Source organism: Triturus cristatus, chromosome 8 (genome assembly GCF_964204655.1).
Source record: "Triturus cristatus chromosome 8, aTriCri1.1, whole genome shotgun sequence".
In the NCBI taxonomy this organism is placed as follows: Eukaryota; Metazoa; Chordata; class Amphibia; order Caudata; family Salamandridae; genus Triturus; species Triturus cristatus.
In genome coordinates, this window is record NC_140591.1 from 54,444,610 (window position 1) to 54,471,138 (window position 26,529).

The 26,529-nt window shown below is 41.8% G+C and overlaps 6 non-coding genes across 6 annotated transcripts; all 6 read right to left on the bottom strand.

The window, feature by feature from the left end:
- Positions 1-760: 760 nt before the first annotated feature.
- TRNAF-GAA (transfer RNA phenylalanine (anticodon GAA)) lies at positions 761-833 on the bottom strand. Its single transcript has one exon. It is a non-coding gene; the product is annotated as a tRNA-Phe (tRNA).
- Positions 834-5,424: 4,591 nt separating this feature from the next.
- On the bottom strand, positions 5,425-5,497 carry TRNAF-GAA (transfer RNA phenylalanine (anticodon GAA)). The gene has a single exon. It is a non-coding gene; the product is annotated as a tRNA-Phe (tRNA).
- Positions 5,498-6,593: 1,096 nt separating this feature from the next.
- On the bottom strand, positions 6,594-6,666 carry TRNAF-GAA (transfer RNA phenylalanine (anticodon GAA)). Its single transcript has one exon. It is a non-coding gene; the product is annotated as a tRNA-Phe (tRNA).
- A 1,675-nt stretch (positions 6,667-8,341) lies between these two features.
- TRNAF-GAA (transfer RNA phenylalanine (anticodon GAA)) lies at positions 8,342-8,414 on the bottom strand. The gene has a single exon. It is a non-coding gene; the product is annotated as a tRNA-Phe (tRNA).
- A 2,844-nt stretch (positions 8,415-11,258) lies between these two features.
- TRNAF-GAA (transfer RNA phenylalanine (anticodon GAA)) lies at positions 11,259-11,331 on the bottom strand. Its single transcript has one exon. It is a non-coding gene; the product is annotated as a tRNA-Phe (tRNA).
- Positions 11,332-19,993: 8,662 nt separating this feature from the next.
- Positions 19,994-20,066, bottom strand: TRNAF-GAA (transfer RNA phenylalanine (anticodon GAA)). Its single transcript has one exon. It is a non-coding gene; the product is annotated as a tRNA-Phe (tRNA).
- Positions 20,067-26,529: the final 6,463 nt, after the last annotated feature.

Genomic DNA, 26,529 nt, shown 5'->3' on the forward strand with positions numbered 1-26,529 from the left:
CATCAAAGCTGATGGCAAGAGAGGTGGAAGCAAGTTTAGAAGGAGGACAGAAAGACAACTTTTTGTTGAAGTTATCATGTTGTTGATCAGTTGATAAAATATTTTGAGAAATAAAGAAAAAAAAACTAGAGCTGATTTCAAGAAATATTTTGCAAGAATGTAGGATCCCCTCGCACTGTGCTGAAAGTCAGGATTGAATCAGGTACCTTAAGCTCTTCAGTCTAACGATCTCCCAACTGAGATATTTCAGCCAACAAGTCCCTGTGGCCTCCTGATGTATTATTAATAATTGTAGACGATACATACAGAACCTGGTCATTCTATTTTCGTTTATAGTTATATGTTAAAGTGTCCAGTATCATTCAGCAGGTAACTTGGTCTGATGAGTGAATATCCTTTTTAGGGGACAATGTAGGTAGAATTTTTTTTTCTAAACTCTGAATTGACTTATACTCTGAAACACAGACCTATATGGCCAGGGTGTACAAGCTATGTCATCTGACTACTGACAGTTTTGTATAAGGGGAATTGGAGGCTGATGCAGGCAAAGCTTTACTTTAAAATAAAGCAAGAAGTTTCAAATAAATGAGGCATAGTTGAATACAAGAGAGGTGGAAGCAAGTTTGAAAAGAAGACAGAAAGTAAATAATATGTTGAATTGATTGTGTTGTTGATCAGATTGATAAAAGGTTTTGATAAAGAAGAGCGTTGATATAACTCCAAACAGCTTTTGAGACATGAAAAGCAGAGGTTGAAATTGTGCCGAAACCCGGGATTGAACCAGGGACCTTTAGATCTTCAGTCTAACGCTCTCCCAACTGAGCTATTTCGGCCTGCTGGTAGTTTGGGTCTTCATCCTTTCTTTTAAACTTCCCAAGAAAATAGATGCTCAACCTCATGCTAGAGCTATGTTTTAAGATGTCCTGTATCATTCATCAGTTAACGGGTGCAATAGGTAAATAGCATTTTTCGGATCCAGGTTAGGTAGCTTTTTTTTTTACTCTGAATGGACTAGCACCATATTACACAGAGGTATTTGGCCTGAGTAGGTAAGCTATGTCATCTGAATACTGAAATCTGTGTTCAAGGAGAAGTGGAAGCTGATGCAGACAAGAGTTTACTTTACAAAAAAGCATGAAATAGGAAACATTTGTAGTCGAAGCTGAATGCAAGAGAGGTGGAAGCAAATTTAGAAGGAGGACAGAAAGACAATTCTATGTTGAATTGATCATGTTGTCGATCAGTTGATCAAATATTTTGATAAATAAAGAAAGAAAAACTTGAGCTGATACCAAGAAATATTTTGCGAGAAGCAAGAAACCTCTCAGACTTTTCCGAAACCCAGCATTGAACAAGGGACTTTTAGATTTTCAATCTAACACTCTCCCAACTGAGCTATTTCATCCAGCTGGCCATTTTGGCTTTCTGTTGTATTTTTGATAATTGTTAAAGATAAATGCAGACCCTGGTCATTCTATCTGCATGTGCAGTTATGTGTTAAATTGTCCAATATTATTCAGCAGCTAAATTGGTCTGATGGGTGAATTTCCTTTTTAGGAGCCAAGTTAGTTAGAAGATGTTTGTAAACTATGAATGGACTTATACTCAGACACACAGACCTATATGGCGAGGGTAGGCAAACTAGGTCATCTGACTACTAACAGTTTTGTATAAGGGGAACTCGAGGCTGATGCAGGCAAAGCTTTACTTTCAATTAAAGGAAGAATTGGCAAATAAAGCAGGTAAAGTTGAATACAAGAGAGGTGGAAGCAAGTTTGACAGAAAGACAGAATGTAAAAAATATGTTGAAATGGTTGTCTTATCGATCAGCTTGATAAAAGGTTTTGATCATTATAAACAACGTCAATATGAGTTGACTCCAAATAGCATTTGTGGCATGCAAAGCAGAAGTTCAAAATGTGCCTAAACCCGGGATTGAACCAGGGACCTTTAGATCTTCAGTCTACTGCTCTCCCAACTGAGCTATTTCATCCAGCTGGCAATTTCGGCTTTCTGTTGTATTTTTTATAATTGTTAAAGATAAATGCAGAACCTGGTCACTCTATCTGCATGTGCAGTTATGTGTTAAATTGTCCAGTATTATTCAGTAGCTAAATTGGTCTGATGGGTGAATTTCCTTTTTAGGAGCCAAGTTAGTTAGATGATGTTTGTAAACTATGAATGGACTTATACTCAGAAACACAGACCTATATGGCGAGGGTCGGCAAGCTAGGTCATCTGACTACTAACAGTTTTGTATAAGGGGAACTGGAGGCTGATGCAGGCAAAGCTTTACTTTCAATTAAAGGAAGAATTGGGAAATAAAGGAGGCAAAGTTGAATACAAGAGAGGTGGAAGCAAGTTTGAAAGAAAGACAGAAAGCAAATAATATGTTGAATTAATTGTATTGTCGATTATCTTGATAAAAGGTTTTGATCATTATAAACAAAGTCAATATGAGTTGACTCAAAATAGTCTTTGTGGCATGCAAAGCAGAAGTTCAAAATGTGCCGAAACCCGGGATCGAACCAGGGACCTTTAGATCTTCTGTCTAACGCTCTCCCAACTGAGCTATTTCGGCCTGCCAGCAGCTATAGTATTCAGCCTCTTTTTTTGAACAATCCCAGAACAGAGATGCGGAACCTGGATTTTCAATCTGAGGTTAGAGCTGTGTTTTAATGTGTCCTGCATTGTTCAGCAGCTAACTGGTGAAATGGGTGAGTAGCGTTTTTGGGATAAATGTTAGGTCGTTTTTCTTTTAAAACTCTAAGTGGACCAGCACTGTATTACACAGACGTATGTCGCCTGAGTAGGTAAGCTATGTCATCTCAATACTGACAACTTTGTTCAAGGAGAAGTGAAAGCTGATGCAGACAAGAGTTTACTTTGAAAAAAGTATAAAATGGGATAAATTCGTCATCAAAGCTGATGGCAAGAGAGGTGGAAGCAAGTTTAGAAGGAGGACAGAAAGACAACTTTTTGTTGAAGTTATCATGTTGTTGATCAGTTGATAAAATATTTTGAGAAATAAAGAAAAAAAAACTAGAGCTGATTTCAAGAAATATTTTGCAAGAATGTAGGATCCCCTCGCACTGTGCTGAAAGTCAGGATTGAATCAGGTACCTTAAGCTCTTCAGTCTAACGATCTCCCAACTGAGATATTTCAGCCAACAAGTCCCTGTGGCCTCCTGATGTATTATTAATAATTGTAGACGATACATACAGAACCTGGTCATTCTATTTTCGTTTATAGTTATGTGTTAAAGTGTCCAGTATCATTCAGCAGGTAACTTGGTCTGATGAGTGAATATCCTTTTTAGGGGACAATGTAGGTAGAATTTTTTTTTCTAAACTCTGAATTGACTTATACTCTGAAACACAGACCTATATGGCCAGGGTGTACAAGCTATGTCATCTGACTACTGACAGTTTTGTATAAGGGGAATTGGAGGCTGATGCAGGCAAAGCTTTACTTTAAAATAAAGCAAGAAGTTTCAAATAAATGAGGCATAGTTGAATACAAGAGAGGTGGAAGCAAGTTTGAAAAGAAGACAGAAAGTAAATAATATGTTGAATTGATTGTGTTGTTGATCAGATTGATAAAAGGTTTTGATAAAGAAGAGCGTTGATTTAACTCCAAACAGCTTTTGAGACATGAAAAGCAGAGGTTGAAATTGTGCCGAAACCCAGGATTGAACCAGGGACCTTTAGATCTTCAGTCTAACGCTCTCCCAACTGAGCTATTTCGGCCTGCTGGTAGTTTGGGTCTTCATCCTTTCTTTTAAACTTCCCAAGAAAATAGTTGCTCAACCTCATGCTAGAGCTATGTTTTAAGATGTCCTGTATCATTCATCAGTTAACGGGTGCAATAGGTAAATAGCATTTTTCGGATCCAGGTTAGGTAGCTTTTTTTTTTACTCTGAATGGACTAGCACCATATTACACAGAGGTATTTGGCCTGAGTAGGTAAGCTATGTCATCTGAATACTGAAATCTGTGTTCAAGGAGAAGTGGAAGCTGATGCAGACAAGAGTTTACTTTACAAAAAAGCATGAAATAGGAAACATTTGTAGTCGAAGCTGAATGCAAGAGAGGTGGAAGCAAATTTAGAAGGAGGACAGAAAGACAATTCCATGTTGAATTGATCATGTTGTCGATCAGTTGATCAAATATTTTGATAAATAAAGAAAGAAAAACTTGAGCTGATACCAAGAAATATTTTGTGAGAAGCAAGAAACCTCTCAGACTTTTCCGAAACCCAGCATTGAAAAAGGGACTTTTAGATTTTCAATCTAACACTCTCCCAACTGAGCTATTTCATCCAGCTGGCCATTTTGGCTTTCTGTTGTATTTTTGATAATTGTTAAAGATAAATGCAGACCCTGGTCATTCTATCTGCATGTGCAGTTATGTGTTAAATTGTCCAATATTATTCAGCAGCTAAATTGGTCTGATGGGTGAATTTCCTTTTTAGGAGCCAAGTTAGTTAGAAGATGTTTGTAAACTATGAATGGACTTATACTCAGACACACAGACCTATATGGCGAGGGTAGGCAAACTAGGTCATCTGACTACTAACAGTTTTGTATAAGGGGAACTCGAGGATGATGCAGGCAAAGCTTTACTTTCAATTAAAGGAAGAATTGGCAAATAAAGCAGGTAAAGTTGAATACAAGAGAGGTGGAAGCAAGTTTGACAGAAAGACAGAATGTAAAAAATATGTTGAAATGGTTGTCTTATCGATCAGCTTGATAAAAGGTTTTGATCATTATAAACAACGTCAATATGAGTTGACTCCAAATAGCATTTGTGGCATGCAAAGCAGAAGTTCAAAATGTGCCTAAACCCGGGATTGAACCAGGGACCTTTAGATCTTCAGTCTACGGCTCTCCCAACTGAGCTATTTCATCCAGCTGGCAATTTTGGCTTTCTGTTGTATTTTTTATAATTGTTAAAGATAAATGCAGAACCTGGTCACTCTATCTGCATGTGCAGTTATGTGTTAAATTGTCCAGTATTATTCAGTAGCTAAATTGGTCTGATGGGTGAATTTCCTTTTTAGGAGCCAAGTTAGTTAGATGATGTTTGTAAACTATGAATGGACTTATACTCAGAAACACAGACCTATATGGCGAGGGTCGGCAAGCTAGGTCATCTGACTACTAACAGTTTTGTATAGGGGAACTGGAGGCTGATGCAGGCAAAGCTTTACTTTCAATTAAAGGAAGAATTGGGAAATAAAGGAGGCAAAGTTGAATACAAGAGAGGTGGAAGCAAGTTTGAAAGAAAGACAGAAAGTAAATAATATGTTGAATTAATTGTATTGTCGATTATCTTGATAAAAGGTTTTGATCATTATAAACAAAGTCAATATGAGTTGACTCAAAATAGTCTTTGTGGCATGCAAAGCAGAAGTTCAAAATGTGCCGAAACCCGGGATCGAACCAGGGACCTTTAGATCTTCAGTCTAACGCTCTCCCAACTGAGCTATTTCGGCCTGCCAGCAGTTATAGTATTCAGCCTCTTTTTTTGAACAATCCCAGAACAGAGATGCAGAACCTGGATTTTCAATCTGAGGTTAGAGCTGTGTTTTAATGTGTCCTGCATTGTTCAGCAGCTAACTGGTGAAATGGGTGAGTAGCGTTTTTGGGATAAATGTTAGGTCGTTTTTCTTTTAAAACTCTAAGTGGACCAGCACTGTATTACACAGACGTATGTCGCCTGAGTAGGTAAGCTATGTCATCTCAATACTGACAACTTTGTTCAAGGAGAAGTGAAAGCTGATGCAGACAAGAGTTTACTTTGAAAAAAGTATAAAATGGGATAAATTCGTCATCAAAGCTGATGGCAAGAGAGGTGGAAGCAAGTTTAGAAGGAGGACAGAAAGACAACTTTTTGTTGAAGTTATCATGTTGTTGATCAGTTCATAAAATATTTTGAGAAATAAAGAAAAAAAAACTAGAGCTGATTTCAAGAAATATTTTGCAAGAATGTAGGATCCCCTCGCACTGTGCTGAAAGTCAGGATTGAATCAGGTACCTTAAGCTCTTCAGTCTAACGATCTCCCAACTGAGATATTTCAGCCAACAAGTCCCTGTGGCCTCCTGATGTATTATTAATAATTGTAGACGATACATACAGAACCTGGTCATTCTATTTTCGTTTATAGTTATATGTTAAAGTGTCCAGTATCATTCAGCAGGTAACTTGGTCTGATGAGTGAATATCCTTTTTAGGGGACAATGTAGGTAGAATTTTTTTTTCTAAACTCTGAATTGACTTATACTCTGAAACACAGACCTATATGGCCAGGGTGTACAAGCTATGTCATCTGACTACTGACAGTTTTGTATAAGGGGAATTGGAGGCTGATGCAGGCAAAGCTTTACTTTAAAATAAAGCAAGAAGTTTCAAATAAATGAGGCATAGTTGAATACAAGAGAGGTGGAAGCAAGTTTGAAAAGAAGACAGAAAGTAAATAATATGTTGAATTGATTGTGTTGTTGATCAGATTGATAAAAGGTTTTGATAAAGAAGAGCGTTGATTTAACTCCAAACAGCTTTTGAGACATGAAAAGCAGAGGTTGAAATTGTGCCGAAACCCGGGATTGAACCAGGGACCTTTAGATCTTCAGTCTAACGCTCTCCCAACTGAGCTATTTCGGCCTGCTGGTAGTTTGGGTCTTCATCCTTTCTTTTAAACTTCCCAAGAAAATAGATGCTCAACCTCATGCTAGAGCTATGTTTTAAGATGTCCTGTATCATTCATCAGTTAACGGGTGCAATAGGTAAATAGCATTTTTCGGATCCAGGTTAGGTAGCTTTTTTTTTTACTCTGAATGGACTAGCACCATATTACACAGAGGTATTTGGCCTGAGTAGGTAAGCTATGTCATCTGAATACTGAAATCTGTGTTCAAGGAGAAGTGGAAGCTGATGCAGACAAGAGTTTACTTTACAAAAAAGCATGAAATAGGAAACATTTGTAGTCGAAGCTGAATGCAAGAGAGGTGGAAGCAAATTTAGAAGGAGGACAGAAAGACAATTCTATGTTGAATTGATCATGTTGTCGATCAGTTGATCAAATATTTTGATAAATAAAGAAAGAAAAACTTAAGCTGATACCAAGAAATATTTTGCGAGAAGCAAGAAACCTCTCAGACTTTTCCGAAACCCAGCATTGAACAAGGGACTTTTAGATTTTCAATCTAACACTCTCCCAACTGAGCTATTTCATCCAGCTGGCCATTTTGGCTTTCTGTTGTATTTTTGATAATTGTTAAAGATAAATGCAGACCCTGGTCATTCTATCTGCATGTGCAGTTATGTGTTAAATTGTCCAATATTATTCAGCAGCTAAATTGGTCTGATGGGTGAATTTCCTTTTTAGGAGCCAAGTTAGTTAGAAGATGTTTGTAAACTATGAATGGACTTATACTCAGACACACAGACCTATATGGCGAGGGTAGGCAAACTAGGTCATCTGACTACTAACAGTTTTGTATAAGGGGAACTCGAGGCTGATGCAGGCAAAGCTTTACTTTCAATTAAAGGAAGAATTGGCAAATAAAGCAGGTAAAGTTGAATACAAGAGAGGTGGAAGCAAGTTTGACAGAAAGACAGAATGTAAAAAATATGTTGAAATGGTTGTCTTATCGATCAGCTTGATAAAAGGTTTTGATCATTATAAACAACGTCAATATGAGTTGACTCCAAATAGCATTTGTGGCATGCAAAGCAGAAGTTCAAAATGTGCCTAAACCCGGGATTGAACCAGGGACCTTTAGATCTTCAGTCTAATGCTCTCCCAACTGAGCTATTTCATCCAGCTGGCAATTTTGGCTATCTGTTGTATTTTTTATAATTGTTAAAGATAAATGCAGAACCTGGTCACTCTATCTGCATGTGCAGTTATGTGTTAAATTGTCCAGTATTATTCAGAAGCTAAATTGGTCTGATGGGTGAATTTCCTTTTTAGGAGCCAAGTTAGTTAGATGATGTTTGTAAACTAGGAATGGACTTATACTCAGAAACACAGACCTATATGGCGAGGGTCGGCAAGCTAGGTCATCTGACTACTAACAGTTTTGTATAAGGGGAACTGGAGGCTGATGCAGGCAAAGCTTTACTTTCAATTAAAGGAAGAATTGGGAAATAAAGGAGGCAAAGTTGAATACAAGAGAGGTGGAAGCAAGTTTGAAAGAAAGACAGAAAGTAAATAATATGTTGAATTAATTGTAGTGTCGATTATCTTGATAAAAGGTTTTGATCATTATAAACAAAGTCAATATGAGTTGACTCAAAATAGTCTTTGTGGCATGCAAAGCAGAAGTTCAAAATGTGCCGAAACCCGGGATCGAACCAGGGACCTTTAGATCTTCAGTCTAACGCTCTCCCAACTGAGCCATTTCAGCCTGCCAGCAGCTATAGTATTCAGCCTCTTTTTTTGAACAATCCCAGAACAGAGATGCAGAACCTGGATTTTCAACCTGAGGTTAGAGCTGTGTTTTAATGTGTCCTGCATTGTTCAGCAGCTAACTGGTGAAATGGGTGAGTAGCGTTTTTGGGATAAATGTTAGGTCGTTTTTCTTTTAAAACTCTAAGTGGACCAGCACTGTATTACACAGACGTATGTCGCCTGAGTAGGTAAGCTATGTCATCTCAATACTGACAACTTTGTTCAAGGAGAAGTGAAAGCTGATGCAGACAAGAGTTTACTTTGAAAAAAGTATAAAATGGGATAAATTCGTCATCAAAGTTGATGGCAAGAGAGGTGGAAGCAAGTTTAGAAGGAGGACAGAAAGACAACTTTTTGTTGAAGTTATCATGTTGTTGATCAGTTGATAAAATATTTTGAGAAATAAAGAAAAAAAACTAGAGCTGATTTCAAGAAATATTTTGCAAGAATGTAGGATCCCCTCGCACTGTGCTGAAAGTCAGGATTGAATCAGGTACCTTAAGCTCTTCAGTCTAACGATCTCCCAACTGAGATATTTCAGCCAACAAGTCCCTGTGGCCTCCTGATGTATTATTAATAATTGTAGACGATACATACAGAACCTGGTCATTCTATTTTCGTTTATAGTTATGTGTTAAAGTGTCCAGTATCATTCAGCAGGTAACTTGGTCGGATGAGTGAATATCCTTTTTAGGGGACAAGGTAGGTAGAATTTTTTTTTCTAAACTCTGAATTGACTTATACTCTGAAACACAGACCTATATGGCCAGGGTGTACAAGCTATGTCATCTGACTACTGACAGTTTTGTATAAGGGGAATTGGAGGCTGATGCAGGCAAAGCTTTACTTTAAAATAAAGCAAGAAGTTGCAAATAAATGAGGCATAGTTGAATACAAGAGAGGTGGAAGCAAGTTTGAAAGGAAGACAGAAAGTAAATAATATGTTGAATTGATTGTGTTGTTGATCAGATTGATAAAAGGTTTTGATAAAGAAGAGCGTTGATTTAACTCCAAACAGCTTTTGTGACATGAAAAGCAGAAGTTGAAATTGTGCCGAAACCCGGGATTGAAACAGGGACCTTTAGATCTTCAGTCTAACGCGCTCCCAACTGAGCTATTTCGGCCTGCTGGTAGTTTGGGTCTTCATCCTTTCTTTTAAACTTCCCAAGAAAATAGATGCTCAACCTCATGCTAGAGCTATGTTTTAAGATGTCCTGTATCATTCATCAGTTAACGGGTGCAATAGGTAAATAGCATTTTTCGGATCCAGGTTAGGTAGCTTTTGTTTTTTACTCTGAATGGACTAGCACCATATTACACAGAGGTATTTGGCCTGAGTAGGTAAGCTATGTCATCTGAATACTGAAATCTGTGTTCAAGGAGAAGTGGAAGCTGATGCAGACAAGAGTTTACTTTACAAAAAAGCATGAAATAGGAAACATTTGTAGTCGAAGCTGAATGCAAGAGAGGTGGAAGCAAATTTAGAAGGAGGACAGAAAGACAATTCTATGTTGAATTGATCATGTTGTCGATCAGTTGATCAAATATTTTGATAAATAAAGAAAGAAAAACTTGAGCTGATACCAAGAAATATTTTGTGAGAAGCAAGAAACCTCTCAGACTTTTCCGAAACCCAGCATTGAACAAGGGACTTTTAGATTTTCAATCTAACACTCTCCCGACTGAGCTATTTCATCCAGCTGGCCATTTTGGCTTTCTGTTGTATTTTTGATAATTGTTAAAGGTAAATGCAGACCCTGGTCATTCTATCTGCATGTGCAGTTATGTGTTAAATTGTCCAATATTATTCAGCAGCTAAATTGGTCTGATGGGTGAATTTCCTTTTTAGGAGCCAAGTTAGTTAGAAGATGTTTGTAAACTATGAATGGACTTATACTCAGACACACAGACCTATATGGCGAGGGTAGGCAAACTAGGTCATCTGACTACTAACAGTTTTGTATAAGGGGAACTCGAGGCTGATGCAGGCAAAGCTTTACTTTCAATTAAAGGAAGAATTGGCAAATAAAGCAGGTAAAGTTGAATACAAGAGAGGTGGAAGCAAGTTTGACAGAAAGACAGAATGTAAAAAATATGTTGAAATGGTTGTCTTATCGATCAGCTTGATAAAAGGTTTTGATCATTATAAACAACGTCAATATGAGTTGACTCCAAATAGCATTTGTGGCATGCAAAGCAGAAGTTCAAAATGTGCCTAAACCCGGGATTGAACCAGGGACCTTTAGATCTTCAGTCTAATGCTCTCCCAACTGAGCTATTTCATCCAGCTGGCAATTTTGGCTATCTGTTGTATTTTTTATAATTGTTAAAGATAAATGCAGAACCTGGTCACTCTATCTGCATGTGCAGTTATGTGTTAAATTGTCCAGTATTATTCAGAAGCTAAATTGGTCTGATGGGTGAATTTCCTTTTTAGGAGCCAAGTTAGTTAGATGATGTTTGTAAACTAGGAATGGACTTATACTCAGAAACACAGACCTATATGGCGAGGGTCGGCAAGCTAGGTCATCTGACTACTAACAGTTTTGTATAAGGGGAACTGGAGGCTGATGCAGGCAAAGCTTTACTTTCAATTAAAGGAAGAATTGGGAAATAAAGGAGGCAAAGTTGAATACAAGAGAGGTGGAAGCAAGTTTGAAAGAAAGACAGAAAGTAAATAATATGTTGAATTAATTGTAGTGTCGATTATCTTGATAAAAGGTTTTGATCATTATAAACAAAGTCAATATGAGTTGACTCAAAATAGTCTTTGTGGCATGCAAAGCAGAAGTTCAAAATGTGCCGAAACCCGGGATCGAACCAGGGACCTTTAGATCTTCAGTCTAACGCTCTCCCAACTGAGCCATTTCAGCCTGCCAGCAGCTATAGTATTCAGCCTCTTTTTTTGAACAATCCCAGAACAGAGATGCAGAACCTGGATTTTCAACCTGAGGTTAGAGCTGTGTTTTAATGTGTCCTGCATTGTTCAGCAGCTAACTGGTGAAATGGGTGAGTAGCGTTTTTGGGATAAATGTTAGGTCGTTTTTCTTTTAAAACTCTAAGTGGACCAGCACTGTATTACACAGACGTATGTCGCCTGAGTAGGTAAGCTATGTCATCTCAATACTGACAACTTTGTTCAAGGAGAAGTGAAAGCTGATGCAGACAAGAGTTTACTTTGAAAAAAGTATAAAATGGGATAAATTCGTCATCAAAGTTGATGGCAAGAGAGGTGGAAGCAAGTTTAGAAGGAGGACAGAAAGACAACTTTTTGTTGAAGTTATCATGTTGTTGATCAGTTGATAAAATATTTTGAGAAATAAAGAAAAAAAAACTAGAGCTGATTTCAAGAAATATTTTGCAAGAATGTAGGATCCCCTCGCACTGTGCTGAAAGTCAGGATTGAATCAGGTACCTTAAGCTCTTCAGTCTAACGATCTCCCAACTGAGATATTTCAGCCAACAAGTCCCTGTGGCCTCCTGATGTATTATTAATAATTGTAGACGATACATACAGAACCTGGTCATTCTATTTTCGTTTATAGTTATGTGTTAAAGTGTCCAGTATCATTCAGCAGGTAACTTGGTCTGATGAGTGAATATCCTTTTTAGGGGACAAGGTAGGTAGAATTTTTTTTTCTAAACTCTGAATTGACTTATACTCTGAAACACAGACCTATATGGCCAGGGTGTACAAGCTATGTCATCTGACTACTGACAGTTTTGTATAAGGGGAATTGGAGGCTGATGCAGGCAAAGCTTTACTTTAAAATAAAGCAAGAAGTTGCAAATAAATGAGGCATAGTTGAATACAAGAGAGGTGGAAGCAAGTTTGAAAGGAAGACAGAAAGTAAATAATATGTTGAATTGATTGTGTTGTTGATCAGATTGATAAAAGGTTTTGATAAAGAAGAGCGTTGATTTAACTCCAAACAGCTTTTGTGACATGAAAAGCAGAAGTTGAAATTGTGCCGAAACCCGGGATTGAAACAGGGACCTTTAGATCTTCAGTCTAACGCGCTCCCAACTGAGCTATTTCGGCCTGCTGGTAGTTTGGGTCTTCATCCTTTCTTTTAAACTTCCCAAGAAAATAGATGCTCAACCTCATGCTAGAGCTATGTTTTAAGATGTCCTGTATCATTCATCAGTTAACGGGTGCAATAGGTAAATAGCATTTTTCGGATCCAGGTTAGGTAGCTTTTGTTTTTTACTCTGAATGGACTAGCACCATATTACACAGAGGTATTTGGCCTGAGTAGGTAAGCTATGTCATCTGAATACTGAAATCTGTGGTCAAGGAGAAGTGGAAGCTGATGCAGACAAGAGTTTACTTTACAAAAAAGCATGAAATAGGAAACATTTGTAGTCGAAGCTGAATGCAAGAGAGGTGGAAGCAAATTTAGAAGGAGGACAGAAAGACAATTCTATGTTGAATTGATCATGTTGTCGATCAGTTGATCAAATATTTTGATAAATAAAGAAAGAAAAACTTGAGCTGATACCAAGAAATATTTTGTGAGAAGCAAGAAACCTCTCAGACTTTTCCGAAACCCAGCATTGAACAAGGGACTTTTAGATTTTCAATCTAACACTCTCCCGACTGAGCTATTTCATCCAGCTGGCCATTTTGGCTTTCTGTTGTATTTTTGATAATTGTTAAAGGTAAATGCAGACCCTGGTCATTCTATCTGCATGTGCAGTTATGTGTTAAATTGTCCAATATTATTCAGCAGCTAAATTGGTCTGATGGGTGAATTTCCTTTTTAGGAGCCAAGTTAGTTAGAAGATGTTTGTAAACTATGAATGGACTTATACTCAGACACACAGACCTATATGGCGAGGGTAGGCAAACTAGGTCATCTGACTACTAACAGTTTTGTATAAGGGGAACTCGAGGCTGATGCAGGCAAAGCTTTACTTTCAATTAAAGGAAGAATTGGCAAATAAAGCAGGTAAAGTTGAATACAAGAGAGGTGGAAGCAAGTTTGACAGAAAGACAGAATGTAAAAAATATGTTGAAATGGTTGTCTTATCGATCAGCTTGATAAAAGGTTTTGATCATTATAAACAACGTCAATATGAGTTGACTCCAAATAGCATTTGTGGCATGCAAAGCAGAAGTTCAAAATGTGCCTAAACCCGGGATTGAACCAGGGACCTTTAGATCTTCAGTCTACTGCTCTCCCAACTGAGCTATTTCATCCAGCTGGCAATTTTGGCTTTCTGTTGTATTTGTTATAATTGTTAAAGATAAATGCAGAACCTGGTCACTCTATCTGCATGTGCAGTTATGTGTTAAATTGTCCAGTATTATTCAGTAGCTAAATTGGTCTGATTGGTGAATTTCCTTTTTAGGAGCCAAGTTAGTTAGATGATGTTTGTAAACTATGAATGGACTTATACTCAGAAACACAGACCTATATGGCGAGGGTCGGCAAGCTAGGTCATCTGACTACTAACAGTTTTGTATAAGGGGAACTGGAGGCTGATGCAGGCAAAGCTTTACTTTCAATTAAAGGAAGAATTGGGAAATAAAGGAGGCAAAGTTGAATACAAGAGAGGTGGAAGCAAGTTTGAAAGAAAGACAGAAAGTAAATAATATGTTGAATTAATTGTATTGTCGATTATCTTGATAAAAGGTTTTGATCATTATAAACAAAGTCAATATGAGTTGACTCAAAATAGTCTTTGTGGCATGCAAAGCAGAAGTTCAAAATGTGCCGAAACCCGGGATCGAACCAGGGACCTTTAGATCTTCTGTCTAACACTCTCCCAACTGAGCTATTTCGGCCTGCCAGCAGCTATAGTATTCAGCCTCTTTTTTTGAACAATCCCAGAACAGAGATGCAGAACCTGGATTTTCAATCTGAGGTTAGAGCTGTGTTTTAATGTGTCCTGCATTGTTCAGCAGCTAACTGGTGAAATGGGTGAGTAGCGTTTTTGGGATAAATGTTAGGTCGTTTTTCTTTTAAAACTCTGAGTGGACCAGCACTGTATTACACAGACGTATGTCGCCTGAGTAGGTAAGCTATGTCATCTCAATACTGACAACTTTGTTCAAGGAGAAGTGAAAGCTGATGCAGACAAGAGTTTACTTTGAAAAAAGTATAAAATGTGATAAATTCGTCATCAAAGTTGATGGCAAGAGAGGTGGAAGCAAGTTTAGAAGGAGGACAGAAAGACAACTTTTTGTTGAAGTTATCATGTTGTTGATCAGTTGATAAAATATTTTGAGAAATAAAGAAAAAAAAACTAGAGCTGATTTCAAGAAATATTTTGCAAGAATGTAGGATCCCCTCGCACTGTGCTGAAAGTCAGGATTGAATCAGGTACCTTAAGCTCTTCAGTCTAACGATCTCCCAACTGAGATATTTCAGCCAACAAGTCCCTGTGGCCTCCTGATGTATTATTAATAATTGTAGACGATACATACAGAACCTGGTCATTCTATTTTCGTTTATAGTTATGTGTTAAAGTGTCCAGTATCATTCAGCAGGTAACTTGGTCTGATGAGTGAATATCCTTTTTAGGGGACAAGGTAGGTAGAATTTTTTTTTCTAAACTTTGAATTGACTTATACTCTGAAACACAGACCTATATGGCCAGGGTGTACAAGCTATGTCATCTGACTACTGACAGTTTTGTATAAGGGGAATTGGAGGCTGATGCAGGCAAAGCTTTACTTTAAAATAAAGCAAGAAGTTGCAAATAAATGAGGCATAGTTGAATACAAGAGAGGTGGAAGCAAGTTTGAAAGGAAGACAGAAAGTAAATAATATGTTGAATTGATTGTGTTGTTGATCAGATTGATGAAAGGTTTTGATTTAACTCCAAACAGCTTTTGTGACATGAAAAGCAGAAGTTGAAATTGTGCCGAAACCTGGGATTGAACCAGGGACCTTTAGATCTTCAGTCTAACACTCTCCCAACTGAGCTATTTCAGCCTGCTGGTAGCTTGGGTCTTCATCCTTTCTTTTAAACTTCCCAAGAAAATAGATGCTCAACCTCATGCTAGAGCTATGTTTTAAGATGTCCTGTATCATTCATCAGTTAACGGGTGCAATAGGTAAATAGCATTTTTCGGATCCAGGTTAGGTAGCTTTTGTTTTTTACTCTGAATGGACTAGCACCATATTACACAGAGGTATTTGGCCAGAGTAGGTAAGCTATGTCATCTGAATACTGAAATCTGTGTTCAAGGAGAAGTGGAAGCTGATGCAGACAAGAGTTTACTTTACAAAAAAGCATGAAATAGGAAACATTTGTAGTCGAAGCTGAATGCAAGAGAGGTGGAAGCAAATTTAGAAGGAGGACAGAAAGACAATTCTATGTTGAATTGATCATGTTGTCGATCAGTTGATCAAATATTTTGATAAATAAAGAAAGAAAAACTTGAGCTGATACCAAGAAATATTTTGTGAGAAGCAAGAAACCTCTCACACTTTTCCGAAACCCAGCATTGAACAAGGGACTTTTAGATTTTCAATCTAACACTCTCCCAACTGAGCTATTTCATCCAGCTGGCCATTTTGGCTTTCTGTTGTATTTTTGATAATTGTTAAAGACAAATGCAGACCCTGGTCATTCTATCTGCATGTGCAGATATGTGTTAAATTGTCCAATATTATTCAGCAGCTAAATTGGTCAGATGGGTGAATTTCCTTTTTAGGAGCCAAGTTAGTTAGAAGATGTTTGTAAACTATGAATGGACTTATACTCAGACACACAGACCTATATGGCGAGGGTAGGCAAACTAGGTCATCTGACTACTAACAGTTTTGTATAAGGGGAACTCGAGGCTGATGCAGGCAAAGCTTTACTTTCAATTAAAGGAAGAATTGGCAAATAAAGCAGGTAAAGTTGAATACAAGAGAGGTGGAAGCAAGTTTGACAGAAAGACAGAATGTAAAAAATATGTTGAAATGGTTGTCTTATCGATCAGCTTGATAAAAGGTTTTGATCATTATAAACAACGTCAATATGAGTTGACTCCAAATAGCATTTGTGGCATGCAAAGCAGAAGTTCAAAATGTGCCTAAACCCGGGATTGAACCAGGGACCTTTAGATCTTCAGTCTACTGCTCTCCCAACTGAGCTATTTCATCCAGCTGGCAATTTTGGCTTTCTGTTGTATTTTTTATAATTGTTAAAGAAAAATGCAGAACCTGGTCACTCTATCTGCATGTGCAGTTATGTGTTAAATTGTCCAGTATTATTCAGTAGCTAAATTGGTCTGATGGGTGAATTTCCTTTTTAGGAGCCAAGTTAGTTAGATGATGTTTGTAAACTATGAATGGACTTATACTCAGAAACACAGACCTATATGGCGAGGGTCGGCAAGCTAGGTCATCTGACTACTAACAGTTTTGTATAAGGGGAACTGGAGGCTGATGCAGGCAAAGCTTTACTTTCAATTAAAGGAAGAATTGGGAAATAAAGGAGGCAAAGTTGAATACAAGAGAGGTGGAAGCAAGTTTGAAAGAAAGACAGAAAGTAAATAATATGTTGAATTAATTGTATTGTCGATTATCTTGATAAAAGGTTTTGATCATTATAAACAAAGTCAATATGAGTTGACTCAAAATATTCTTTGTGGCATGCAAAGCAGAAGTTCAAAATGTGCCGAAACCCGGGATCGGACCAGGGACCTTTAGATCTTCAGTCTAACGCTCTCCCAACTGAGCTATTTCGGCCTGCCAGCAGATATAGTATTCAGCCTCTTTTTTTGAACATTCCCAGAACAGAGATGCAGAACCTAGATTTTCAATCTGAGGTTAGAGCTGTGTTTTAATGTGTCCTGCATTGTTCAGCAGCTAACTGGAGTAATGGGTGAGTAGCGTTTTTGGGATAAATATTAGGTCGTTTTTCTTTTAAAAATCTAAGTGGACCAGCACTGTATTACACAGACGTATGTCGCCTGAGTAGGTAAGCTATGTCATCTCAATACTGACAACTTTGTTCAAGGAGAAGTGAAAGCTGATGCAGACAAGAGTTTACTTTGAAAAAAGTATAAAATAGGATAAATTCGTCATCAAAGCTGGTGGCAAGAGAGGTGGAAGCAAGTTTAGAAGGAGGACAGAAAGACAACTTTTTGTTGAAGTTGTCATGTTGTTGATCAGTTGATAAAATATTTTGAGAAATAAAGAAAAAAAAACTAGAGCTGTTTTCAAGAAATATTTTGCAAGAATGTAGGATCCCCTCGCACTGTGCTGAAAGTCAGGATTGAATCAGGTACCTTAAGCTCTTCAGTCTAACGATCTCCCAACTGAGATATTTCAGCCAACAAGTCCCTGTGGCCTCCTGATGTATTATTAATAATTGTAGACGATACTACAGAACCTGGTCATTCTATTTTCGTTCATAGTTATGTGTTGAAGTGTCCAGTATCATATAGCAGGTAACTTGGTCTGATGAGTGAATATCCTTTTTAGGGGACAATGTAGGTAGAATTTTTTTTTCTAAACTCTGAATTGACTTATACTCTGAAACACAGACCTATATGGCCAGGGTGTACAAGCTATGTCATCTGACTACTGACAGTTTTGTATAAGGGGAATTGGAGGCTGATGCAGGCAAAGCTTTACTTTAAAATAAAGCAAGAAGTTGCAAATAAATGAGGCATAGTTGAATACAAGAGAGGTGGAAGCAAGTTTGAAAGGAAGACAGAAAGTAAATAATATGTTGAATTGATTGGAGTTAAATCAACGCTCTTCTTTATCAAAACCTTTTATCAATCTGATCAACAACACAAACAGCTTTTGTGACATGAAAAGCAGAAGTTGAAATTGTGCCGAAATCCGGGATTGAACCAGGGACCTTTAGATCTTCAGTCTAAGCTCTCCCAACTGAGCTATTTCAGCCTGCTGGTAGTTTGGGTCTTCATCCTTTCTTTTAAACTTCCCAAGAAAATAGATGCTCAACCTCATGCTAGAGCTATGTTTTAAGATGTCCTGTATCATTCATCAGTTAACTGGTGCAATAGGTAAATAGCATTTTTCGGATCCAGGTTAGGTAGCTTTTTTTTTTACTCTGAATGGACTAGCACCATATTACACAGAGGTATTTGGCCTGAGTAGGTAAGCTATGTCATCTGAATACTGAAATCTGTGTTCAAGGAGAAGTGGAAGCTGATGCAGACAAGAGTTTACTTTACAAAAAAGCATGAAATAGGAAACATTTGTAGTCGAAGCTGAATGCAAGAGAGGTGGAAGCAAATTTAGAAGGAGGACAGAAAGACAATTCTATGTTGAATTGATCATGTTGTCGATCAGTTGATCAAATATTTTGATAAATAAAGAAAGAAAAACTTGAGCTGATACCAAGAAATACTTTGTGAGAAGCAATAAACCTCTCAGACTTTTCCGAAACCCAGCATTGAACAAGGGACTTTTAGATTTTCAATCTAACACTCTCCCGACTGAGCTATTTCATCCAGCTGGCCATTTTGGCTTTCTGTTGTATTTTTGATAATTGTTAAAGATAAATGCAGACCCTGGTCATTCTATCTGCATGTGCAGTTATGTGTTAAATTGTCCAATATTATTCAGCAGCTAAATTGGTCTGATGGGTGAATTTCCTTTTTAGGAGCCAAGTTAGTTAGAAGATGTTTGTAAACTATGAATGGACTTATACTCAGACACACAGACCTATATGGCGAGGGTAGGCAAACTAGGTCATCTGACTACTAACAGTTTTGTATAAGGGGAACTCGAGGCTGATGCAGGCAAAGCTTTACTTTCAATTAAAGGAAGAATTGGCAAATAAAGCAGTTAAAGTTGAATACAAGAGAGGTGGAAGCAAGTTTGACAGAAAGACAGAATGTAAAAAATATGTTGAAATGGTTGTCTTATCGATCAGCTTGATAAAAGGTTTTGATCATTATAAACAACGTCAATATGAGTTGACTCCAAATAGCATTTGTGGCATGCAAAGCAGAAGTTCAAAATGTGCCTAAACCCGGGATTGAACCAGGGACCTTTAGATCTTCAGTCTACTGCACTCCCAACTGAGCTATTTCATCCAGCTGGCAATTTTGGCTTTCTGTTGTATTTTTTATAATTGTTAAAGATAAATGCAGAACCTGGTCACTCTATCTGCATGTGCAGTTATGTGTTAAATTGTCCAGTATTATTCAGTAGCTAAATTGGTCTGATGGGTGAATTTCCTTTTTAGGAGCCAAGTTAGTTAGATGATGTTTGTAAACTATGAATGTACTTATACTCAGAAACACAGACCTATATGGCGAGGGTCGGCAAGCTAGGTCATCTGACTACTAACAGTTTTGTATAAGGGGAACTGGAGGCTGATGCAGGCAAAGCTTTACTTTCAATTAAAGGAAGAATTGGGAAATAAAGGAGGCAAAGTTGAATACAAGAGAGGTGGAAGCAAGTTTGAAAGAAAGACAGAAAGTAAATAATATGTTGAATTAATTGTATTGTCGATTATCTTGATAAAAGGTTTTGATCATTATAAACAAAGTCAATATGAGTTGACTCAAAATAGTCTTTGAGGCATGCAAAGGAGAAGTCCAAAATGTGCCGAAACCCGGGATCAAACCAGGGACCTTTAGATCTTCAGTCTAACGCTCTCCCAACTGAGCTATTTCGGCCTGCCAGCAGCTACAGTATTCAGCCTCTTTTTTTGAACAATCCCAGAACAGAGATGCAGAACCTGGATTTTCAATCTGAGGTTAGAGCTGTGTTTTAATGTGTCCTGCATTGTTCAGCAGCTAACTGGTGAAATGGGTGAGTAGCGTTTTTGGGATAAATGTTAGGTCGTTTTTCTTTTAAAACTCTAAGTGGACCAGCACTGTATTACACAGACGTATGTCGCCTGAGTAGGTAAGCTATGTCATCTCAATACTGACAACTTTGTTCAAGGAGAAGTGAAAGCTGATGCAGACAAGAGTTTACTTTGAAAAAAGTATAAAATGGGATAAATTCGTCATCAAAGCTGATGGCAAGAGAGGTGGAAGCAAGTTTAGAAGGAGGACAGAAAGACAACTTTTTGTTGAAGTTATCATGTTGTTGATCAGTTGATAAAATATTTTGAGAAATAAAGAAAAAAAAACTAGAGCTGATTTCAAGAAATATTTTGCAAGAATGTAGGATCCCCTCGCACTGTGCCGAAAGTCAGGATTGAATCAGGTACCTTAAGCTCTTCAGTCTAACGATCTCCCAACTGAGATATTTCAGCCAACAAGTCCCTGTGGCCTCCTGATGTATTATTAATAATTGTAGACGATGGAGGAGCCTAGCGCTTGACCAAGATGGCCGCGTGAGCTTAGAGCTCCCGAGACCCTCGCGCCCTCCGTCGACTATCCTGTCTCCAATCCTGATGGTATGCATGGCACCGTGTTGCTGAGTTGCCAGGGAGGCGATTGATGCTGCCTGCGGTCGGATCGCCCATCGGGAACCGGACTTATGACTGGCGAAAGATTGCGGCCTAACTCCCGGAGATGCCAGGGGCTGGAGTTGGCAGGATGCCCGACTCCTAGTTGATCAACAACGGCCTGGTGAGGTGTGAACTGTCGGACGGAGGCCCTCGCTCTTTCACTTTCGGTTTCGTTTCCTTTGTCTGCCCGGACACTGTAGTGCTCTGGGTGGCTTTATAACCCCGGGGACGCTCGGTGGGCTACTTTGGCAGAACAAGGCGGACCTGCTCACTCTTTATACCTCTCTCTGAGAGGGGACGGTCTTCACTGCATTGGACTGCCTGGAGTCCATTATGTCGGGCAAGGCAGAAGGTGATCGGCTGAAGACTAAGTCCACCAGGCGGGGAACGTATTCCCAAGTCAACAGTATGGACCGCTACGCCCTCCTGAAGACATCGCCGAGTGGATCGAGCCAGGCGCCGGATGCCCAGAAGGAGGACTCGCCTGGGACACCGGAGCTCTCCCTGCAGGATGTCATGGGCGCGCTTGATGGGATGCAGACCTCGATGGGGAGGCAATTCGAGGCCCTGGCGCATAAGGTGGATGCCATCCTGGTGGATGTCAACTTGATCCGCTCGGACCTGGGCAAGACAAACGAACGCGTTAAGGACCTGGACCACAAGACCACGGGCCTCACTGATGAGGTTGCGGATCTGCAGAACGAGGTCCGGAAGCTGAGGGCCGAGAGTGACCTCGCCGCCCGCCGGCTGGAGGACTTCGAGAGCCGGTCCAGGCGCAACAACGTGCGCATCATCGGGGTCCCGGAGTCCTCGGTTGAGGCTTCGGTGGACCTGCTGGTGGAAGATTTGGTCCTCAATCATCTGAAGCCTAAGGGCCTTGGAAAGTTTTTTGCGGTGGAAAGGGCCCATAGAGTGCCGGGCGGACGGCCCAAGGCGGGTGCCCCGCCGCGGCCGATTGTCGCCCGGCTCTTTCATTTTCGAGATCGGGACGCTATCCTGCAAGCTTCGAGGGTGACGGGCCCAGTCCCCTTCCAGAATGCGTCGGTGAATTTTTATCCGGACTTCACCCAGCAGGTGCAGAGACAGAGACAGAGCTTCCTGGGGGTGAAGCGAAGACTTCGGGAACGGGACCTAAAATATGCCATGCTTTTCCCCGCCAGACTACGGGTGGTGCATGAAGATCGGACATTCTTTTTTGACTCTCCTGTTATGGCCGACGAATGGCTGGACGCTTTGCCCCGGCGACGGACCGGGGACGACACAGCTGAGCATGGAGACAGTGGCCGGGATGGACAGGGCTGATATCTCAAAGCCGGCCTGACTTGATTTGACCATATTTGAAGATTTGAACAGTGTGCAGTAACTGTGGAGGGTTGCGGGAGGACGAGGGGTGCTCTTTTCCTCCCTTGGGGTACTTTTTGTAGATTTTTGTTTTTGTAGGGCGACAGGCACACTGCAAGTTGGGGGGGCTTTTTAAGCTGCAGCAGGGGTGCAGGGTGGGGGGAGTTATGGGGAGTTTGAATTTGTTGTTGGGGGGTTTATTTCTGCAAGGCATGATGATTATCCTCAGGGTTGTTCCATGGTGGCGCCTCAGGTGGGGGGTGGGCCTCTTTCCGTTTGAGGATGGGGGGTAGAGGCCTAAGTGTTATAAGCTGGAATGTTAATGGTTTGGGGGATCGCATTAAGAGGGGGATTGTTTTGCAATTTCTGAAACGCTCAATGCCAGACGTTGTACTGCTGCAGGAGACGCATCTCATAGGCAATACGTGCTATGCCCTAAATAGGAAGGGGTATAAATTCATTGCACACTCGGGATTCTCTTCTGGGTCCAGGGGTGTGGGCATCCTCGTTAGAGCATCACTGCCTTTTGAGGTGGACTCCACCATTGTTGACGATAGGGGGAGGTTTGTGGCGGTGGCGGGGCGGTGGGAAGGAAGGACTTTGGTTTTGGTTTCGGTTTATGTCCCGCCGGCCCTGCAGGCCGCCACATTTGCTGAATTGGGCAGGGCTTTGCTGACTCTCCCGGGGGGCATGCTGGTAGTGGGAGGGGATTTCAACGCTGTGGGCTCCGGACTGCTGGATAGATACCCGCCCAGGGACACAGGGGGGGCTCAGAAATGGCTTCCAGACCTCCTGGACACATTTGGCCTGATAGACTGCTGGAGGCTCCGGCACCCCACACAGAGTCAATACACGTTTCACTCCGGGGCGCATGGTAGCCTCTCCAGGATTGACTACCTGCTCACTCTGGCCGCACATGCCTCGTTGATATCCGAGGCGAGGCACATGGCACGTGGTATCTCTGATCACTCGCCAGTGTGGATCCGGCTGGATCTCGGTCGGGAGGGAGGAGGGAGGGTGGCCCCCATTAACCCATGGTATTTCCGAGACCCCAAGATGCGCAGCGCCCTGGTAAAGAAGGTAGATAATTACTTTAAGGACAATCTGGGAACCGTGGACTCGGCGATCTCGCTGTGGGAAGCTTTTAAGACCGTGCTTCGGGGGGAGGCCCTCTCCCTGGTGGTGACTGCCAAGAATCGGAGGGATTGCGAAGTGCGGCAAGTGGAGGAGGAGATTGCGGCCCTTGAGGGGGATATGGAGGAGGAGGTCACAGAGTCCTCATTGCATGAGCTTTGCTTGAAGCAGGCGGAGTATAGGGACCTGGTGACGGAAGCCGCCAAGACCCTTAGCAGGGAACAACAGGGCCGTCTGTATGATGTTGGAGATAAGGCAGGGAAACTCCTGGCGTGGCTGGACAGGAAGCAACGGGTCAATAGGGTGGTGCCAGAGTTGATTGGAGAGGGGGGAGAGGCGATTGTGGAACCTGAGGGGATTGTGGAGTGTTTCGCGGAGTATTTTCATAGGGTTTATTCCTCTGTGTCGGACAGGCCGCCCGAAGACTCGACTGATCTCCTCCGTGATATCGAGTTGCCCTGCCTCTCTGACATAGATAGGGACGATTTGGATGGCGACATCACGGTCGATGAGGTGGCGGGGGCGATTCGCGCGTTGAATTCGGGTAAGGCCTCTGGACCGAACGGACTGCCGATCGATCTGTACAAACTGTTCCCGGATAGGGTCGCCCCTCACCTGCGCGCCATGTTTTTGGAGGCGCGGGGAGATGGGATCCTTCCGTTGGATCAGCGGCTGGCGTCGATCGTGGTCATACACAAAGAGGGTAAACCCCGAGATAGATGCGCCTCCTATCGGCCCATTTCACTCCTCAACGCTGAGCCGAAAATTCTGGCCAAACTCCTGGCTACCCGTCTGATTAGGGTACTTGGCGATCTGGTCCACCCGGATCAATCTGGCTTTATCCCGCACCGAAACACAGCATTGAACCTTAGGCGTCTTCATGGCGTCATCGCCAGGGCGGGCACGCTGCGTGAACCGGCTGTTGTGGCATCTCTTGATGCCACGATGGCCTTTGACACGGTGGAGTGGGCATACTTATGGGCCGTGCTGGCCAAGTTTGGTTTCGGTCGCGGGTTTGTGAGTTGGGTCCGGTTGCTGTACGAGGGGCCACTAGCGAATGTTGTGGTGAATGGTCGGGCATCTACTCCGTTTCAGCTTGGTAGGGGTACTCGGCAGGGCTGCCCCCTGTCGCCTCTGTTGTTCGCCCTCGCCCTTGAACCGTTGGCTGCGTGGATACGTTGGCACCCGGATATACGGGGCCTTAGGTGGTCGCCTGATCACGAGGATCGTATTTCGCTTTATGCCGACGATATCCTGTTGTATCTTGCCTCACCGAAGAAGTCACTTATAGTGGTCTGTGACGTACTCGCATCGTTCGGTAGGAACTCGGGGCTTGTGATTAATTGGGGCAAATCGTACTTGTACGTTCTTAGTGGCGAGGTCCCACCGATCCCTAGAACATGTTCGATACAGGTTGCCCAGCAAGGTTTTGTGTATTTGGGGATTTTTATATCCATGGATCCTGTTGTGCGCTATGAGAGGAACCTGCTCCCCCCCTTGGCACGCTTGAGGCGAGATGTTGAAGGTTGGCGGAGGCTGCCGCTCTCCCTTGTTGGGCGTGCGGCCCTGTTCAAAATGATGTCCCTTCCCCGCTTCCTCTACGCCTTCCAGAACACCTTGGACTGGGTACCGGCCAAATACTTTCGGGAGGTCGAAGGCCTCCAAAGGACGTTGCTGTGGGATGGGCGGCCGCGAATAGCTATTTCAAAGTTGACGCTCCCATGGTACGATGGGGGCATTGCGCTCCCAGACATCCGACGGTACTATTGGGCCACGCAGCTGAGCGCGATCAACCATGGGTTTTACGGCCCTGCCCTTAGCCCTGGGTATGCCATGGATAGGTGGCTGCTGCGCGGAGGCAACTACTACAGGGCGTTGTATTCGCGGTCCCTAGACTCGTCCCTCACGGGGCCCACAGGTGTGGCGGTGCGCGTATGGAAGATGGCGACCGACTCGCTGGGCTGGAAGGATAGGCTCACCCTCGCTACCCCATTGTTTGAATCGGAAAGGTTGGGAAGACTCTGGCACACGAAGGGCTTTGATAAGTGGGACCTGATAGGTATATCCAAGGTAGGAGATGTGCTGCATAAGGGGAGGGTAAAGTCCTTCGAGGAGTTGCAGACTGAGTTTGAGCTAGGGCCTTCTGAGTATTTTAGGTATATCCAGCTGCGTCACGCCCTCCGATCAGTCCTTGTGGAGGGTGAGAAGGTGCCGGAGTCCTCTCCCCTTGAGGACCGAGTCCTTGATGGTCATATGCCCGAGAGCACGATTTCGCTCATATATAAGAAGTTGATAAACGTCCGGGCAGACTTGCTATTGGGGCTGAGAGAACAGTGGACCAGGGATGGCCTCGAGTTGGATAATGAGGACTGGCAGTCAGCGGTTTCTTCGCCTAAGGAGGTTGCGATCCCGTCGCGTCTGAGGCTGGTGCAGCTTAAAATACTGCACCGGGTGTATGTTACGGGGCCAAGGCTGGTCCACATGGGATTCTCGGAGGACGGCCTGTGCAGAAGGGGATGTGGTATGGTGGGTACTTTCCTGCACATCATCTGGGAATGTGGCGTCATTGTGGAGTTCTGGAGGAGAGTCCATGCAGTTATGGGGGAGGTGACGGGCATTGTGGTACAGCCGGAGGCGCGGTGCTGCCTCCTGAACGTCTGGGGGCCCACTGATCTCGATGAGGCGCAGACCCAATGGGTGACTCTGGGTAACATGGTAGCAAAAAGGGATATCGCGCGATTATGGGGCTCCTCGGGACCCCCTACACTGACCGCGTGGAAGGAGAACATGGATTGGAGCATGTTTAGGGAGAAGACGGTCTACTGCTCTAGAGGTCGCCCCCGGAAGTGGCATGCCATCTGGGGGCGGTGGAACCAATACAGGGGGGGAATATGTCTTGCCCCGGATCTGGAACCTCCCGAGGAACAGCTTTCCCCCTGACCTACCTTCCAGCACAGTTTGGTTTTGGTAACTGTTCTGGGCCTCTGCTGTTCCCCTTCTTCCTCCGCACACAGTCTTATACTTAGTAGATGAGTGGGGTCCTGCCTCCCCTGGAGGCTTTCGCCATGGGATTTCAATGTTTCTGCCTTGCTGGGGTTTGTTGTGTGTTTTTTCTGTGTTTACTTAAAATTGGACCTTTGCATTACTCATCGTACTGTATCGGGGACACATTACTGTATCTAACCTGCAATGCTGCCGAACCT